The sequence below is a fragment of the Phaseolus vulgaris genome, chromosome 1 (genome assembly GCF_000499845.2).
Source record: "Phaseolus vulgaris cultivar G19833 chromosome 1, P. vulgaris v2.0, whole genome shotgun sequence".
Taxonomy (NCBI): domain Eukaryota; kingdom Viridiplantae; phylum Streptophyta; class Magnoliopsida; order Fabales; family Fabaceae; genus Phaseolus; species Phaseolus vulgaris.
Window position 1 is genome coordinate 29,040,467 of NC_023759.2, and position 18,761 is coordinate 29,059,227.

Here is an 18,761-nt window from a genome sequence, read left to right on the forward strand (position 1 = left end):
TCGCCATGGTGGGGCGTCGCCAAGATAAGACGTCGCCTAGAGCAGGCGTCGCCAAGGTAGGGCGTCGCCAAGGTAAAATGTCACAAAAGCAAGGCAATCACAGTGTTGCTCCCCGATACCCATGGGTAGGAAAGACCATGGAGGGAGTGACGCCGTGGGAAGGCCTCAAACCCCGATAACCCGGGGTAGCAATAAAGAGAAGAGAAAGGTGGCTTCAAGGCCATAGTAATAGCGCCAGTGGAGAGCAATATGACTCGTGAAGTGCCCATGCCGCCCCAGAGACGCCCTTGGGATAGTTACGACTCATGAGAAGGGTCACGCCCGGGGGCAGCCAAGTGCAGGGTGCGAGAGGAAGGTAGATACGCTTTCAAAGTGAGTGACTAGAGGTTTGGGGGCATGAGTTGGCACCCAAAAAGTCACCCCTTGCGCAGATGCACTCCCAGGTAGGAAGACTCACATGAGGAAATACCCCCAAGTGGGGTCATGGTGCTGTGAGGCCCTCCACGTGTAATAGCAGCCAAGTCAGAATAAAAACGTCAATTTTTCAGGTACAAGGTAATTAAAGCTATTTAATAAAGTTTACGTTTCGAGCATTTAAGGTACTATAAATGCTCCAAGCGGTTTAAACGTCTTAAAGGCGCTGAACATTTTATAATTAAATGCGCTTTAAGACGCTTTAAATGCGAGAGTAGTTTAAATAGCGCCTTGAATGTTGGAATCGGGGTTGGAACTTTTGGCAGACTTTCCTAGAACACACTCTAGTTGCTTGCTCGAGTCTTGAGGCTACGCACAAGGGACTAGGGAGAGAGGTTGTTTGCCAGGAGGAGAAAATAGACACTAGACACACTTTCTTTTTCCCACCTTCAGAGTACCATTCACGGTGCTCCGATACGGAGGTGCAGAGTTTTGGTGTTTCTTGCTAGCTGACTTGAGCGTCGGAGTGCAAACGGCCGCTAGGGCGCCCTTTTGTCCTTCTTTGCAGGAATCCACAGGTAACCTGTGGGAAGGAGTCCCTAGCTGACGGGAGAGGTTGCGCACAAAGACGTCCTAGGTCAACCGGCCGGAACATTTGGCGCCCACCGTAGGGCCGATTTAAAACATCAGTCCCATCACAAGCAACGAAGATCTATCAGAGCCACCATAATGTTGGCAGAAGTTGGAGGAAATAGTGAAGAATGAGGGCCACCACTAGACAAGGTACCGCACGCGCGGCGAGTGAGGAAATGTCCATGTAGCAAGTCATGGAAATGATGCGGGGGCTGCAGGATGAGATGGCGGAGTCGAGGATGGAACAAGAACGCATACAGGCGGATCTTGCAGACTCGCGCGCGAGAAACGAAGAGCTCCATCGTGTGAATGAAGAGTTGCGCCGGGGTTTGAACAATAACCAAGGGCAACGTGAACAAGATGAGACCAAGCGTCTCAGCCCACCAAGGGAGTTTTCCACACCCTTCTCGCAGGAGATCCTGGATGCAGCAATCCCCAACACGTTAGCGGGACCCAAGGTGATTTTCACCGGGATGGAGGACCCCGAGGCACATCTCACTGCATTCCACACACAGATGGTGTTGCTAGGCGGCTCCGATGCCGCGAGATGCAAGCTCTTTGTGAGCACGTTGACGGGGATGGCAATGGATTGGTTCATCAGCCTTCCAAACGGCCATATCACCTGCTTTCGGCAATTGTCGCGGCTGTTTAGGGAGCAATACTTGGCGAACAAGGCTCCACCGCTAGTTTCCTACAACCTATTTGACGTAAAACAGTATCAAGGGGAGACCTTAAAGGAATACATCAACCGTTTCGGGACCCAAGTAGTAAAGGTTGGTAGTTCAAAGGAGCCCATGATCGTGTACGCATTCAGAAAAGGCGTATGCCCCGGCCCTTTTTGCGAATCCATTATTCGCAATCGCCCTAGGACCTTCGCTGAAATACGGCGTCGGGCGGTGGAACATATCGCCTCTGAAGGAGAGGTGTGTGAGAAGCGCACTAGCGTCGTACCCTCACGCCCGAGAACGCAGACGCGGGCTCAACCCGTCAGGGTCAACGAGACCACGACGGGGAGAAAGAAGCCAGAGGGGAGACGCCCCTATGAGACCAAAAAACCCCAGCCCCGGGGTCCAGCAGGAGGGGATCGCCCGGCCAGAGAGAGGGCAAGGCCGGCGAGGTACAACTTTGTGGTGGAGTTGAAGGACCTGATCGCCGTGCCCAATATAGTTGAAAGGTTGAGGCGACCGGCGAAGACTGACAAGGTGTTAGGGCCTCCAAAGGACTCTTGGTGCGAGTTCCACGAGGCTTTCGGTCATCACATCGATAACTGCCTTTCGCTGGGTTACCAGCTACATGAGTTGGTGAGAAGCGGATTTCTGAAGGATTATGTCGCAGAGCCCGCCACGACCGCGACCCTGCCAGCGCCAGCGGAGGAGCAAGCGCACGAGATGCCTGTCCTCGGCGAAGTCCATACCATTGTTGGTGGCTTTTCCGGTGGAGGACCCACCACCTCCCAGCGAAAGAAGTACGCGAGGGGGGTCAACTCAATTGAAGAAAGAATCTCAAGTGATTCGTGGGAGTCGGACCTCGTGTTCACGAGGGCGGATCTGTGGGATGTTGTGCCGCACGACAACGACCCCGTGGTCATTTCAGTCGTCACGGCGGGCAGAAAGGTGCACAGGGTTCTGGTCGACTAAGGAAGCTCTGCAGATGTCATGTTCTGGTCGACATTCAACAAGTTGCGGTTGTCTCCCGACCTTTTGAGACCCTACACAGGGTGCTTATATGGGTTTGCAGATAACCAGGTGGAAGTCCGAGGCTACTTGGAGTTGAGGACAACGTTCACGGATGGAGAGGCCTCGCGTACCGAAAGCATCCGGTACTTGGTCGTAAACGTCAATTCCGCCTACAACATCTTGTTGGGCAGACCGGCGTTGAATAGGCTGAACGCAGTAGCCTCCACGCGCCATATGAAGATGAAGCTGTTGGATCTCAGTGGCAAGGTGATTGTCATTAAATCAGATCAGGAGGAAGCACGGAAATGTTATGAGAATAGCCTGAAAACGAGGAGAGGCGTGTTTATGGTGTTCGAGCGTCCGCCAAGAGCAGATGCAATGATGGAGATAGAACCCTTGATTAAAGCGACGCCCACGGAGTCAACGCCTGGCCAGGCCACACTCGTTGGGGCGACGCCCGAGGCAGATACGCACATGGAGGAGGGGCCTGACGACACATCGCCCGTAGAAGAGGCGACGCCCAGTAAGGAAAATGCAGGGATCAGCAGGCGGCTAACGTGGTGGAGAGGGAGATGGGCGGCAAAACATTTAAGTTGGGGCATTTGTTGAGCCAAGAAGAGCAAGATGAGGTGGCAGGGGTGATTTCACGCCATTCAGATGCTTTCGCATGGTCTGCCTCGGATATGCCCGGCATCGACCCTGATTTCCTATGCCATCACCTTAGCATGGACGCCACGGTCCGCCCCGTGCGTCAAAGAAGGAGAAAGTTTAATGAAGAGAGGCAGCTTCTGGTAAGGGAAGAGACGCAAAAGCTGCTGAGTGTTGGTCACATCAGGGAGATTCAATACCCTGAATGGCTGGCCAACGCCGTCCTGGTGAAGAAGGCGAATGGGAAGTGGAGGATGTGCGTGGACTTCACCGACTTGAATAAAGCGTGCCCGAAGGACTCGTACCCACTACCCAACATCGACGCGCTTGTGGACAGTGCCTCCGGTTGCAAGATACTTAGCTTTTTGGATGCATTCTCGGGGTACAACCAGATCAAAATGCACCCGAGAGATGAGAGTAAAACTACGTTCATGACGGAGACTAGCAGCTACTGTTACAAGGTGATGCCTTTTGGGCTAAAAAACGTAGGCGCCACCTACCAAAGGCTGATGGACAAGGTCCTAACGCTCCTGTTAGAGAGGAATGTATACGCCTACGTGGATGATATGGTAGTGGCGTCGAAGGATAGGATGCAGCACGTGGCGGACCTAGAGGAGTTGTTTGTCACTATATCCAAGTACCGCCTCAAGCTAAACCCCGAGAAGTGTGTCTTCGGGGTGGAGGCCAGTAAGTTCCTAGGTTTCATTCTCACGGAGAGGGGAATAGAGGTGAACCCCGTTAAATGCGCAGCAATCATCGCCATGCAAAGCCCGACATCAGTGAAGGAAGTGCAGCAGCTGACGGGGCGAATGGCGGCACTATCAAGGTTTGTTTCTGCTGAAGGAGAGAAGGGGCACCCGTATTTCCAGTGCCTTAAAAGAAATAGTCGCTTTGCATGGACTGACGAATGCGAAGCGGCCTTCATCAAGTTGAAAGAGTATTTGGCGACGCCACCGGTCCTTTGCAGACCAGTAGCGGGCGTGCCTCTCCGGTTGTACTTCGCGGTAACAGAGCGAGCAATCAGTTCTGTGCTGGTCCAGGAACAGGATCAAGTTCAAAAGCCCATATATTTCGTCAGCAAGGCTTTACAAGGCCCGGAGATGAGATACCAGGCGCTGGAGAAGGCAGCTTTGGCTGTGGTATTTTCAGCCAGGAGGCTCCGCCATTACTTCCACAGGTTTACAGTGGTGGTGATGACGAACCTCCCTATACAAAAGGTATTGCAGAAACCCGACGTAGCGGGAAGGATGGTGCGCTGGGCGGTGGAGTTGTCAGAGTTTGATATCCAGTATAAGCCCAGAGGATCCATCAAAGGGCAGGTATATGCAGATTTTGTGGCAGAACTCTCGCCCAGGGGCGAACAAGAGGTGGAGGCGGGCTCACAGTGGTTGCTCTCGGTCGACTGCTCTTCCAACCAGCAAGGAAGTGGTGCAGGGATAGTCTTGGAGGGACCCAATGGTGTGTTGATTGAGCAAGTTTTGCGTTTCGCCTTTAAGGGAAGTAATAATCAGGCTGAGTACGAAGCTCTGATTGCAGGGATGCTCCTGGCTAAGGAGATGGGCGCGCAGAACCTCTTGGTGAAAAGCGATTCCCAACTGATCACGGGACAAGTATCGGGCGAGTTCCAAGCAAAAGACCCGCAGATGGCGGCGTATTTGAAATACGTCCAATTTCTGAAGGGAGCGTTTAGTGCTCTTGAGCTAATACATATCCCACGAGAACAAAATGCCAGAGCTGACCTGCTCGCCAAGCTGGCCAGCTCAGGCAAGGGGGGCAAGTAGAGGACAGTAATCCAAAAGACGCTCAAAGCCCCGAGGAAATTCATAGAGGACAACAGGGTGAATGTCCTCCATGTTAGTACAGCGAGAGGGAGGCCAAGGAGTCATCGTTCTTTGAATCAAGATACGGTGAAGACGCCCCATATTAGCACATACACGGACACGCCTGAACGAGGAAGGCACGCGCAGATATGTGCTTTAGCCGAAGGAGACACCTGGATGACGCCATACAGACGGTATTTGGCGGATGGGGTTCTCCCAGCGGAACCCGAAGAGGGCAAGAAGGTTAAGAGGAATGCCGCAAGATACACCCTGGTGGATGGAGTATTGTTCAGGCACGGGTTCACCCACCCTATCCTAACGTGCGTAAGCGGCGACGAGTGCACCAGAATAATGGCGGAGCTCCACGAAGGCATTTGTGGGAGTCACGTAGGGGGAAGGTCCTTAGCCTCTAAGGTGGTAAAAGAGGATTGCGTGCAGCACGCCCAGCGTTGCAAGCAATGTCAAAAACACGCTGACTGGCACAAGGCGTCGCCAGAAGAGCTGCGATCCATATACAGCCCGTGGCCTTTCCATACGTGGGGGATCGACATCCTAGGTCCATTCCCATTGGCGATAAGGCAGATGAAGTATTTGATTGTTGCCATTGAATACTTCACCAAGTGGATAGAGGCGGAGCCCGTGGCCCAGATTACTGCGCACAAGGTGCAACACTTTGTTTGGAAGAACATTGTGTGCCGCTTTGGCGTACCTCGGCGGCTGGTATCCGACAATGAAACCCAGTTCGCCAGCCAGCAGTTGAGAAACCTGTGTGCGGAGGTAGGCATCAAGCAAGTGTTCGCATCAGTCGAACACCCCCAGACTAACGGGCAGGTAGAGTCAGCGAATAGAGTTTTGCTGAGAAGGCTAAAGAGAAGGCTGGAAAAGGCTAAGGGAGCGTGGGCGGAGGAAGTGCCAAGGATCGTATGGGCATACCACACCACGCCCCAATCTTCCACCATGGAGACGCCTTTCAGCTTAGTATATGGATCGGATGCGATGATCCCGGTTAAGATTCACGAAAGCTCGCCACGCTTCCAAAATTTCGTGGCTGAGGAATCCAACGAAGAAAGGCGGGTGAATCTGGACCTACTGGACGAAGCCAGGGAGGAAGCCAGAATAAAGGCCGAAGCAGTAAAGAGAAGAGTAGAGCGACAATATAGCTCTAAGGTGAAGCCACGGCAGTTTCAGATTGGCGACCTAGTTATGAGGAAGGCTCACCCATACGAGCTGGAACATAAATTGTCTCCCAAGTGGACCGGACCCTTCAGAATCACCGAAGCTAAGGGGAACGGTTCATACAACTTAGAGACTTTGGAGGGGGGTCCCATTCCGCGCAGCTGGAATGCGGCCAATTTGAAGTTTTATTTTAGTTAAACTATGTAAGTAAACAGCCATGTAACAATTTTATTGTAGGGGACACTCTTTTTCCCTCTCGGGGGTTTTTTAACGAGGTCACCCAAATAAAAAGAAAGAGAAGTTCAAGAAAAGCTTTGCCTCAGTTTTTATCTTCTTTCCACTCGAAGTGCAAGGCCAAGGGGTAAAAGGATAAAAGACAAAGATTCGAAATAGGCGACAGGCGTCGCCAAGCATACGCGTCGCCAAGAGCAGGCGTCGCCAAGAAGAAAGGGGTGTCGCCAGATGCAGGCGTCGCCAAGAAACATAACGAAGGAAACGTGCACAGTATGTTAAAAGAAGCGAATGTAGGCAAAGGTGTGAAAAAATGAAGCGGCGTTACAAAAAGCAAAAACATGACACTAGAGTTAATATTACAAATAGAGTTCGAGATAAAGGTCAATAAGACAAATGAGGAGAACAGGTACATGCCCTATGCTCAAACAAAAACTACAAACAGACCACTTTTCAGTGGCCTCCGGAGTCGGGATGGGAGGAGGACGAAGCTCCGCTCTCAGCCCTCAGTGCCCGGGTAAGCTGTGACCTCCGTTGCTGGTTTATCTTCGAACCTGCACCAAGGGAAACAGACATGGTGAAGACACCACAAGACAGAACATGAAAAGATTTAGAAAGGATCAAGAGCGGCAGTTTCTAAGGCAGTCACTCGTACATATATACTTCTCCAAGGTTTCGGCGTTGAACTCCAAACTAATCAGAGTGGCGGAGTCAAAACCCCCCGCCTCAGCCAGGATCCGGCAAACCACCTGGTCGTTCGGGGTTAGTTTCTTGAAGGGTTTGGACTTCAGGGCTCTCGTCTCCCTCACCCAGTATAGTGGAAAACCATCTAGGGCGGAAGGCACGAGATCGGAGCAACAGACTTTGAAAAACCTACCCTTCCACCCTGTGAAGGAGTTTTGGAAAGGAGTGAGGAGAACCCTGCCGGGAACGTTACTGAAGGTCACCCAGAGGTTGTTCCTTTGCCTCTTCACCTCAAAGAAGTGAAGAAAGATATCAACCGAGGGCGCACACCCCAGAAAGCCAAAGAGTATGTCAAAAGCCTTGACGAAAGCCCAGCTATTAGGATACAACTGGGCTGGAGCAGCGTTAATTTCCGTCAATAGTTCCCTCTCAAACCTGGAGAAGGGCAGGCGCACGCCGATGCTCTTGAATACCACCTGGTAGAAGTAGAAGAAGGGGACCCCGTCGTTGGCCCGTTCGTCCCCGCACACCGGCTCCCCCAAGGTGCAAGGGAGTACGGCGATGTCGTCATCATGCCTCCTGGCGAAGGCACGATGATCGTAGGAACACGAATCCCCTTTGTGTTCCCTTATGGCCTTGGTAGAAAGCAAGCATGAGCACTCGTCAAGGAGCTCGCGCGAGGCCCATGCATACAGGTCCTTGGGGCTAACCCTAGGGGGAGGAACATGGGAAGACATGTTGCTACAAGAGGTGAGCAAAGAGCTGGGAGTTCAAAGGAGAATGGCGCGTTAGGAATACGGGAGGTAAAGCCCAACTAGAAGGAATGCAGAAGGAACTCTCTGCGTAGCGGTGCAAGGAGGGTGCAAAACACAGGGATGATAAACGCAGGTATAAGATTCTGAAGATCTAAATATTGCAGTTAGAGCGCCAAGCGACGCAAATGGGAGCACCGTGCGATCGAGCCACGTGTCAGACGATGGGAGGATGATCCTAGCGCCACTGGTTAACATTCAGAAAACGTCACGTCGACAGAATGCCCAAGGGTATGATGCGCCGCCGAGAATGGGAGCATCTTGTCAGAAGCTCAGAAAATGTCAGGATCAAGTCAAGTGAGGGAACGTCCCATCAGCCATACGGGAAATGCCACGTGGATGGCGCGGGCGAGACCCCGAGCTCTCCGCTACCCCCAGGCGTTGACCAAAATTGAAGTCAAAGTCGACGCCAAGGTCAAAGTCAGCAGGTTGATCGCACCAGGCATCGCCAAGAAACTGAAGGCGTCGCCAGTAGAAGACGCCGAGGGCGTCGCCGGTATCAGACGCCGAGGGCGTCGCCGTATAAGTTATCAGCGGCGTCGCCTCCCCGATACCCACATGCAGGAAAGACTGCGGAGGGAGACGAAATCGAAGAAGTCAAAACTAGTCACCAGAGGCGTCGCCTCCCTGATACCCACAGGTAGGAAAGACTGTGGAGGGAGACGAGATCGCCAGAGGCCGAGTGAACCACCGGTAGGGTTGCTCCCCGATACCCATGGGAAGGAAAGACCATGGAGGGAACGACCCCATGGGGGGCTTCGAGCCTTCCCTGTGCTGGGCGTTTCTAGACACCCTGAGGACGATACGACGCTGCTGTAGTAGACCTCTCCTCCGGCGTTGGCGCGAAGCACCAAGAATTAAGGGACAGATCGCCTTGATGCTTAAGACACTCCATGGACGATACGGCGCTGATTAGACAGGCCTCTCCATGGGCGTGGGCATTGAAGCGCGACCTTGTCCCAAGTGTTTAAGACACAGAGCAGGTCTCGACCTTCACGTTCGCAGTGATGGCGGAGCGGCCAGCGCCTTCACGAGGCAGAGGCCTCATAGATACGAAGGCTGAGCAGGTTTGAGGTGCACGTTAGAAGTGAGGCACCGGGGGCACAGGATCACCCAACACAACGAAAGAAACGGGTAAAAATACAGGCAAAGCAATTGAAGTACACAAAAATGAAGAACGAAGGTAAAAATATCATGCAAACAGAACTCGATACCTCAGAAGTATAAAATTGTCATACAAAACCCATGGCTCTGACAAAGGTGTAAATAGTTCAAAGGGTTTACAAATTTATCGGAGATTGGCAAGAACAAATATAAAGCGTAAAAAGTAAAGGTGGTTGTTGAGAGTCAGCGTTTCAATCATCCAACTCAAGGGGCACGACGCGCCCATCAACGACATGGTGGGTGGAATCGCAGTTAGAAACGTTGATCCCCGGATTCTCGCAGACGGCCTGGGCCAGAGCCTCCTTGAATCCCTCCTCGAAGGTGCCGACCATGTCATCGATGAGCACCTTCTTGGCCTTCTCCAACTCCTCGATGGTAGAGTCACCGGAAGCCACCTGCTTCTCCAGAGCCTCCTTCTCCACTCGGAGCCGGCTGACCTCGATCTGCAGTTTGTCATGGTCAACCTGGAGAAGGTCCAATGTCTTGGCCTGGGTAGCCATCTCCTCCTCCATCCACTCCAGTTTTTCAACCTGCCCATAGCATTGATCCTCCAAGTCTTTCTGAAGCTCTTCGGAGGCTTCGACCATGTCCTGGAGGTCCGTTATTTGAACCTGGAGAGAGACTTCCCGAACGTAGAAGTCAGCCTGAAACTCCATCGCCTCACCCAGCTGCCTTTCAGCCTCCTCTTTGTCCTCTTGCGCCAACTTCAGAGAGGCTTGGTAGGCCTCATTTTGGCGTCCCAAAGCTTTCTTCTCCTCCTCCAGAGCAGCCACTCTTGCTTCCAGGGCCTGGAGGGCTTGTGTGTTTAAGTTTGCGTTTCTAGATTGGGCGCGCCAATCAAGGGCCACGGCCAAGAAGGCTCCCAAGTAGAAGGGCATTCCTTCTTTTTCTGTCGGAGCCTTCTGGCATTAATCCCCCGTTGAAACCTCTCATCAGATGCATGATTGGAGGAGGAATAGCGATAAGATTGAGGGCGGCAGAAATGGAGGTAGGATCAGCGGGAACCTCTACTGGTGGGGGAGGCGGAGCAGACTCGACCCCTTCACCTTTCTCCTCTTGGACTATTGTGGGAGGGGGAGAGGTAGCACTAGGGGGGTTGTCCCTGAAGGAATCCCCTCCCTGGGGTGATGCTGCTGATAGGATGGGAACCCTCGCAGCCTTTCTCCTCTTGAAGGATACCACGCCATCAGAGTCCTCATCATCGGAGAGGATCTCTAACACCCTCTTCCCTTAGTCCCGGGGGGCTGGGGCAAGTGATGAGGCCACAACCAATGGGACTGCGGCGATGGGTGGAGGTGAGCTGGGTGTTTGAAGTGTTTGGGGGCTACGTGGGGGTGGTGAAGATGGGCCTAGTGGAGTTTCGGTGGTGGTTGGTGTTGGTGAGGGTGAGGATAGTGGGAGGCTTGGATCAGCAGCGGGGGCGGAGGAGGCGCCAGCCTTGGTGGCACGAGCAGCCTTCAGTGCTTTCGCCAAGACCATCCTCTTAGAAGAATCCATCACTGATCCTACATTCAGACAAACCAAATAACAGAAGTTAAGGCCAATGCATTTATATAAATCCACAAAGCACGCAGATAAACAAGACATAAAGACGCTTAGCAACGAGGGAAATAGGTGGAGAAGGCCAACAGAACAAGCATGATGCAGTAAAACACATATAAGAAAGGGCAACAAGAAACGAGCCTCCCTACCAAAATAGGTGGACAGGGTGTGTGCGTTGTATTCGCACGCAATGAGCTTCAGCGTGTCGAAAACGATCCCCAGGCCAGCCAAGGCCTTGCATACCCCCCTATCAACAGAGGACAGCTCATCTAGGGCCTTAGCCTTGAGCAGCTTGGGATGCTCTGTCCAATATAGTGGGAAGCCGTCCAAGGCTGTGGGGTCCTGTTTGGCGCAGCACACCCTGAAGAATTTTCCCTTCCAGCCTTTATACGAGTTCTGGAAGAGGGAAAGGAGGATCCTACCAGCGATCCCGGAAAAGCTCACCCAGAGGCTTTTCCCTTGCTTCTTCACCTCGAAGAAGTGTAGAAAGACGTCCATAGAAGGGAGGACGCCTAGATATCCACAAAGAATCTGAAAGGCCCGAACAAAGGCCCAGCTATTGGGATGTAGCTGGGCAGGGGCCGTATTAATCTTCGTGAGGAGTTCCCTCTCGAAGGGTGTGAACGAAAGGCGTACACCAACGCGTTTGAATACAGTTTGGTACATGAAGAAAAAGGGGGTCCCACTCCTGGGTCTGTCATCCACACAAACAGGTTTCCCTGGCCTGCCGGGGCAGACGGAAATGTGGGCATCGTGGGTGCGGCAGAAGGCATTGAAGTTGTATAAATGGGGGTCACCCCGATGGTTCTCCAAGTTCTGAAAGGTCGTCAGGGTGGTGCATTCGTTTAGAAGATCGTCAAGGGCCCATTTATAGAGGGCCTTGTAGTCGGTCTTGGGGGGAGAACTGGACCTTGGTTTCAGGCGCACCATGATGCGGATAAATAGTTGGAGAAAGAAGAAAGGGAAAGGGTTTTAACAAGCGATGCCAAGGCAGAAAGGGTAACAAAACCCTAGAAAATGCCACCCACGCGAAGAAACCCAGAAAGGGGGAGAAGAGAGCGGAGAAGAACGGAGGAGCGAAAGAATACAGAAATGCAGAAACATAAACAGTCCCAGGCAATTCAATACACAACGATGCAACGCGATGAAGAAGAAGAGTCATGGAGGTAGAAAAATCATACCTTTGAGTGTCGAAGTAGGGAAGGAATGGAAGCGCGAAGGAGAGAGTAGGGATTGTAGAGAAAGAGCTCGAAGGAGATGAACAGTGCGGGAATGCAGAGAAAGTGGAAGAAAAAGTGGTTTTGAGCGCGGGGTTTTGGGTAACTTAAACGTTACATTTGCAACCCAAGAGGCGCTGATTGGGGACCGTGCGATTGAGCCGCGTGTCAAAGGATTAGGCGCTCCATGGGAGCGCAAGAGACTTGTTCCGTCCGGTTGACCGGGACGTCTTCGTGCGCGACCTCAACCGTCAGCTAGGGACTCCTTCCCACTGATTGCCTGTGGATTCCTGCAAAAAAGAGGACAAAGAGGCGCCCTAGCGGCCGTTTGCACTCCGACGCTCAAGTCAGCCAGCAAGAAACACCAAAACTATTCACCTCCGTCTCTGAGCACCGCGTATAGCACTCTGAAGGTGGTAAAAAATAACTGTGTACTGTGTATCTGAGTTCTCTCTTTCAGGCAAAAATATTCCCAGTCCCTTGTTCGTAACTAAATCAAGCACGAGCAAGCAACTAGAGAGCTCTGGTAAATTTGCAGAAAGTTCGAACCCCGTTCCCAACATTCTCAGCGCTATTTAAACCACCCAAGCATTTAAAGCGCCTTAAAGCGCTTTTAATCATAAAACGTAACGCACCTTATTAACGCGTCTAATTAGAACGTAGCGCATTTAAGATGTTGAAACGCTTGGGAGCCTTTATAGTACCATAAATGCTCGAAACGGAAATTGTATTAAATGACTTTTAATCACCTGGCACCTGACTAAAGGGTGTTTCTATTCTGGTATGGCTGTCGTACACGTGGAGGGCCTCACGACGCCATGACCCCATCTGGGGGCGTTTCTGCCCATCTGGGGACGTCTCTACGTGTGAGTCCTCCTGCTTGGGAGTGCTACTGCGCTAGGGGTGACTTTTTGGGAGCCAACTCATGCACCCAAGTATCTGGTCACTTACTTTGAGAGCGTATCTGCCTTCCTCTTGTACCCTGCACCCGGCTGCCCTGGGCGTGACCTTCCTCTTGAGTCGTATCTGCCCCACAGGCATTTCTGGGGCGGCAGGAGCACTTCACGAGTCAGGCTGCCCTTCACTGGTACTATTACTTTGGCCTTGAAGCCACCTTTTCCTTCTCTTTATCGCTGCCCCGTGCTATTGGGACCCGAGGCCTTCCCACGGCGTCGCTCCCTCCATGGTCTTTCCTACCCATGGGTATCGGGGAACCACACCGTGATTGCCTTACTTTAGCACTGTTTGATCTGGCGAAGCCCTGGTTGGGCGACGCCTTCACCTAGGCGACGCCTTGCCTTGGTGACGCTTCCTCTTGGTTGTTTGATCTGGCGACGCCCTGGTGGGGCGACGCCTTCACTAGGCGACGCCTTGCCTTGGCGACGCTTCCTCTTGGCATTTCTCCACCTAGGCGACGCCTTGTGTTGACTTTGACTCTCCAGCCGTTGACTTTGACCTTGACTTAGTCAACGCCCGGATACGGGACGGTACAAGACTTTTGAGGCTGACCGCGTGATGAACCACGTGGCACGCGATTAAGCGTGGCCCCAGAAGGTGTTACCTTCCCCGCTTCAGAGGATGTCCAATCAGCCATTAAGAGCACCCCAATGGTTTAGAGAATGTCGCGTCAATAGTTTGGGGAGTGTCACGTCAGTAAGAATGACACGTCACCAAGGTGCCACGTGGATGGCGTGGGCGAGGCCTTAGTCTTTTCACTGAAGACAAGTCATCAGCTTAAGACTGGGGGGCTTGTGTACCGTCCTGTACCCGGGCGTTGACAAGTCAAGGTCAAAGCCAACGTCGGGGTCAAAGTCAACATAAGGCGTGGCCTAGGTGAGGCGACGCCAAGTGCAAGCGTCGCCATGGTGGGGCGTCGCCAAGATAAGACGTCGCCTAGAGCAGGCGTCGCCAAGGTAGGGCGTCGCCAAGGTAAAATGTCACAAAAGCAAGGCAATCACAGTGTTGCTCCCCGATACCCATGGGTAGGAAAGACCATGGAGGGAGTGACGCCGTGGGAAGGCCTCAAACCCCGATAACCCGGGGTAGCAATAAAGAGAAGAGAAAGGTGGCTTCAAGGCCATAGTAATAGCGCCAGTGGAGAGCAATCTGACTCGTGAAGTGCCCATGCCGCCCTAGAGACGCCCTTGGGATAGTTACGACTCATGAGAAGGGTCACGCCCGGGGGCAGCCAGGTGCAGGGTGCGAGAGGAAGGTAGATACGCTCTCAAAGTGAGTGACTAGAGGTTTGGGGGCATGAGTTGGCACCCAAAAAGTCACCCCTTGCGCAGATGCACTCCCAGGTAGGAGGACTCACATGAGGAAATACCCCCAAGTGGGGTCACAGTGCTGTGAGGCCCTCCACGTGTAATAGCAGCCAAGTTAGAATAGAAACGTCAATTTGTCAGGTACAAGGTAATTAAAGCTATTTAATAAAGTTTACGTTTCGAGCATTTAAGGTACTATAAATGCTCCAAGCGGTTTAAACGTCTTAAAGGCGCTGAACGTTTTATAATTAAATGCGCTTTAAGACGCTTTAAATGCGAGAGTAGTTTAAATAGCACCTTTAATGTTGGAAACGGGGTTGGAACTTTTGGCAGACTTTCCTAGAACACACTCTAGTTGCTTGCTCGAGTCTTGAGGCTATGCACAAGGGACTAGGGAGAGAGGTTGTTTGCCAGGAGGAGAAAATAGACACTAGACACAGTTTCTTTTTCCCACCTTCAGAGTACCATTCACGGTGCTCCGATACGGAGGTGCAGAGTTTTGGTGTTTCTTGCGAGCTGACTTGAGCGTCGGAGTGCAAACGGCCGCTAGGGCGCCCTTTTGTCCTTCTTTGCAGGAATCCACAGGTAACCCGTGGGAAGGAGTCCCTAGCTAACGGGAGAGGTTGCACACAAAGACGTCCCAGGTCAACCGGCCGGAACAATTAACAATATTTAAATATTTAATTTTTCAAATTTTACAATTCCAAGATCATTAATTACCTTTTTGATTTATATCTTCTTTTTCTGACTTCTTCTGCGAACTTATAATTCCAAGAGTATTATTATTACTAATAATCTTCAAATATTTAATTTTTCAAATTTTCAAATTTTAAAATTCCAATATCATTAATTACCTTTTTGATTTATATCTTCTTTTTCTGACTTCTTCTACAAAATTATAATTCCAAGATTATTATTATTACTAATAATCTTCAAATATTTAATATTTCATATTTTCAAATTTTAAAATTCCAATATCATTAATTACCTTTTTCATTTATATCTTCTTTTTCTGACTTCTTCTGCAAAATTATAATTTCAAGATTATTATTATTATTAATTACTAATAATCTTCAAATATTTAATTTTTTAGATTTAAAAATTTTGAAATTTTAAAATATCAACAAAATTAATAACATTAATTACCTTTGTGATTCATATATTATTTTTCTGACTTCTTCTGCTACACACTATTTCCAAATCCAAGATTATTATTATTATTACAAATGTTCAAATATTTAATTTTTCAGAATTTCAAATTTCAAATTTTTAACAACATTAATTACCTTTCTCATTCATATAAAATGTCCAAGATTACTATTTTTAGCATTTCATTCAAATATTGAAATAAATACAAAAATTAAATGATTTAATGTTTTACACAAATAAAAGTTATTTTAATTTATAAAACTTAAATGAAAATTTATAAATATCAAATACAATTAAATAAATGAAGTTTTCATTCATTTAGATTTTTCAATTCATGATTGTGGTTTCCCTGTACTTCTTTGATTCTTTTTTTTAGCTCCATGTGAAGTTCATTATTTCTATTTTTTATTTGCTCAAAACAGTAAATCCTAAAAGTTAATTGAAAATTTATAAATATCAAATACAATTAAATAAATGAAGTTTTCAGTCATTTAGATTTTTCAATTCATGATTGTGGTTTCCCTGTACCTCTTTGATTCTTTTTTTCAGCTCCATCTGAAGTTCATTATTTCTAAACCCTAAAAGAGTACATTGAATGGAAGTGATTCTTTTTGTTTGATAAAGAACCTGTTTTGATGTTCATCCTCTACACCATAAGACCTTTATTTTTGTTTTGGGTTGTTTTCTTAATAGTGAAGGTAGGATCATAGGTGTGTGGTTACCAATGAGGCTGAAATTTGATAAAGGTTTCATCTTTTGTCTTTTTCCAGAGAAAGTGTAAGAAAGTTTGTATTATACATAGATTCAAGTCAAACATTCATTTGTTTCTTCATTTTCATGTTTGCACTGGATGTGTTGATAAAGTTTTCATTTTTACACACATATCCCATTTGGTTCAAAACACTTTTCTAAAATTTAAAGATCTGACATTCCCATTTTCTACTTTCAGTAAACTTACATATGATTTTAAACCTTTACCCGTGTGCGTTGTCTTGGTTTTTTTGTTTCTATTACATTCTTGGCTTAAATCATTAATGTTGTTTTGTACTCTTCTTGGCTTAAGTCATTATTTCTATTACCTTTGATTTGTTTTCCTTTTTCATGAATCTGTCAACCCCACAGCTACTTTCAGAGGTTTGTATCTTCATTTTCCTGTTTTGTAAAGGAATTATTAAAAAGTTTACATTTTTTCAAATATCATTTTGTAGAGATCTGATTTTATACTTCTGCCGACTTTCTTTCATTTGGTTTTTCTGTTGTTATTACTTGATTATGTTAAGTCATTATCTCACTTTTCTCTTCTTTGATTTCTTTATGGTTTCAGTAATCTATGAACGGCACCGCTACTTTTATAGCTTTGTTTCTTGATTTTCATGTTTTCAAACTGATTCCCCAGTATATCAAGCACCAAGGAAAGATTTTTTTCCTTCTTTCTTCCGCATGCAAAAGCAAGAGTCTATGGTTATATGAAATTGGTAAGATTTCTCTGTTAGGGTTTCCACCTTTCTGTCTATGTTCTGCATCTGTGTATTTTGGCAATCTGTGTACTATTTCAGAAATTTCAAAGCAAGGTTTTTTTTTGTGCTACACAAGAATCCTCTTTTGCAAATGTCCTAAGCAAACCTACCTAAAATTCCATTTATTTGCATAGTAGGGTTTTCCGATCATGTTAGGAATTTCAAAAGTGATGTACTTTGTTTTCAAATTTTTTCTTTATTATGCAAACTGACTTTTAAAAGTCAAACCTGATATGAGTTGCATTGAACATAGACACTTTAGAACTCTTGAAAACAACATTATAGGAGAAGAATAACAACAATTAAAGGATCAAAGAGTGCTTAGAACAAAGGAAACGAAATCAAAATCACAAAACAACAAGCTGAAAACAGAATGGGTGCAAAGAAGCTTAAGGAGTCATCAATGGAGACCAAGCCTTCCAAAATGATGATCCAAACTCATTAAGAGTGCTATTTCCTTTTACACAACCGTGGAACATGATTTAAACGCAATTGAAAACAGAAACACCAAGAACCGAACAGAAATTGAAGAACAAGCTAAGAAACACCAAATCAAACGGTGAAAAGGATGAAGAACACTAAAACATTTGAAACTAACGATTGAAATTACAAGAGATGAAAGAATGAACACTTATTGAAGGAAGCTTGCTGGATTTGAGAATTTGGAACAGCATTCACGCCACTTGGAGTCTTGTTCGAAGATAAGTGAAAGGTTGTCGCCACTTGAAGCTCACCATTGGCACACAAGATAAGGCAAAGGAAGAAGAAGACAACAAAACTCACAATTTCTCTCTAAACTTGAGTATAGTTTCTCTACTTCTATTTTCCAATTTTGATTTGTACAAGGGCAGCACCTTTATTTATAGCCTATAAGGTGCTGAAATGCAAAGCTAAATGTGCCCCTAATGACATTCAAATTCGGCGCCAACTAGTGCATGAAGGAAGTGTGACTTTCCTTCCTAGTTTGGCACCTCCTAACTCATATCTACACTCCCCCTAGCATCCCTTACTAAGTTCACACCTATTTATTAATATCCGCACCCCTACTCTACACAATAGAAATAAGAAGAGTCATCTTTTGATACTCTTGTCCCAAAGCTCTTGCCATGCTCCTAGTGATTCGAGGGTTTGGGCCCCTTGTTGGGCTTGGGCTTCATGGGCTTGAGCGTCCTCTACTTGGTTTCCATCAAAACCACAATTTCATTAATCGCAATGCTGAAAGTAGAATTTTTTGCACGTTTTACAGTTTCGATTACTTTCTCTTTTGTATGAAACCTGACATGGTTAACTTCGTTTTTGTCATTACCTGTATATTTACTTAATGTTATTTATTATTATTTTTTTCTTATGACATATTTGAACTAAATCCATCTTTATTCTTAGCTAAAAAAATATATCCCATTTGAAAATTGGAATGTTTGTTTTTGTCTCACAATACTGTTATACTTTATTATGTTTTCTTACTAATCACAACTATTTCATGTTTTCAAACTGATTCCCCAGTATATCAAGCATCAAGGAAAGATTTTTTCCTTCTTTCCTCCGCATGCAAAAGCAAGAGTTTATTGTTATATGAAATTAGTAAGATTTCTCTGTTAGGGTTTCCACCTTTCTGTCTATGTTCTGCATCTCTGTATTCTGGCAATCTGTGTATTATTTTAGAAATTTCAAAGCAAGGGTTTTTTTTGTGCTAAACAAGAATCCTCTTTTGCAAATGTCTAAGCAAACCTACCTAAAATTCCATTTATTTGCATAGTATTTTTATCCGATCATGCTAGGAATTTCAAAAGTGATGTACTTTCTTTTCAAAAAAA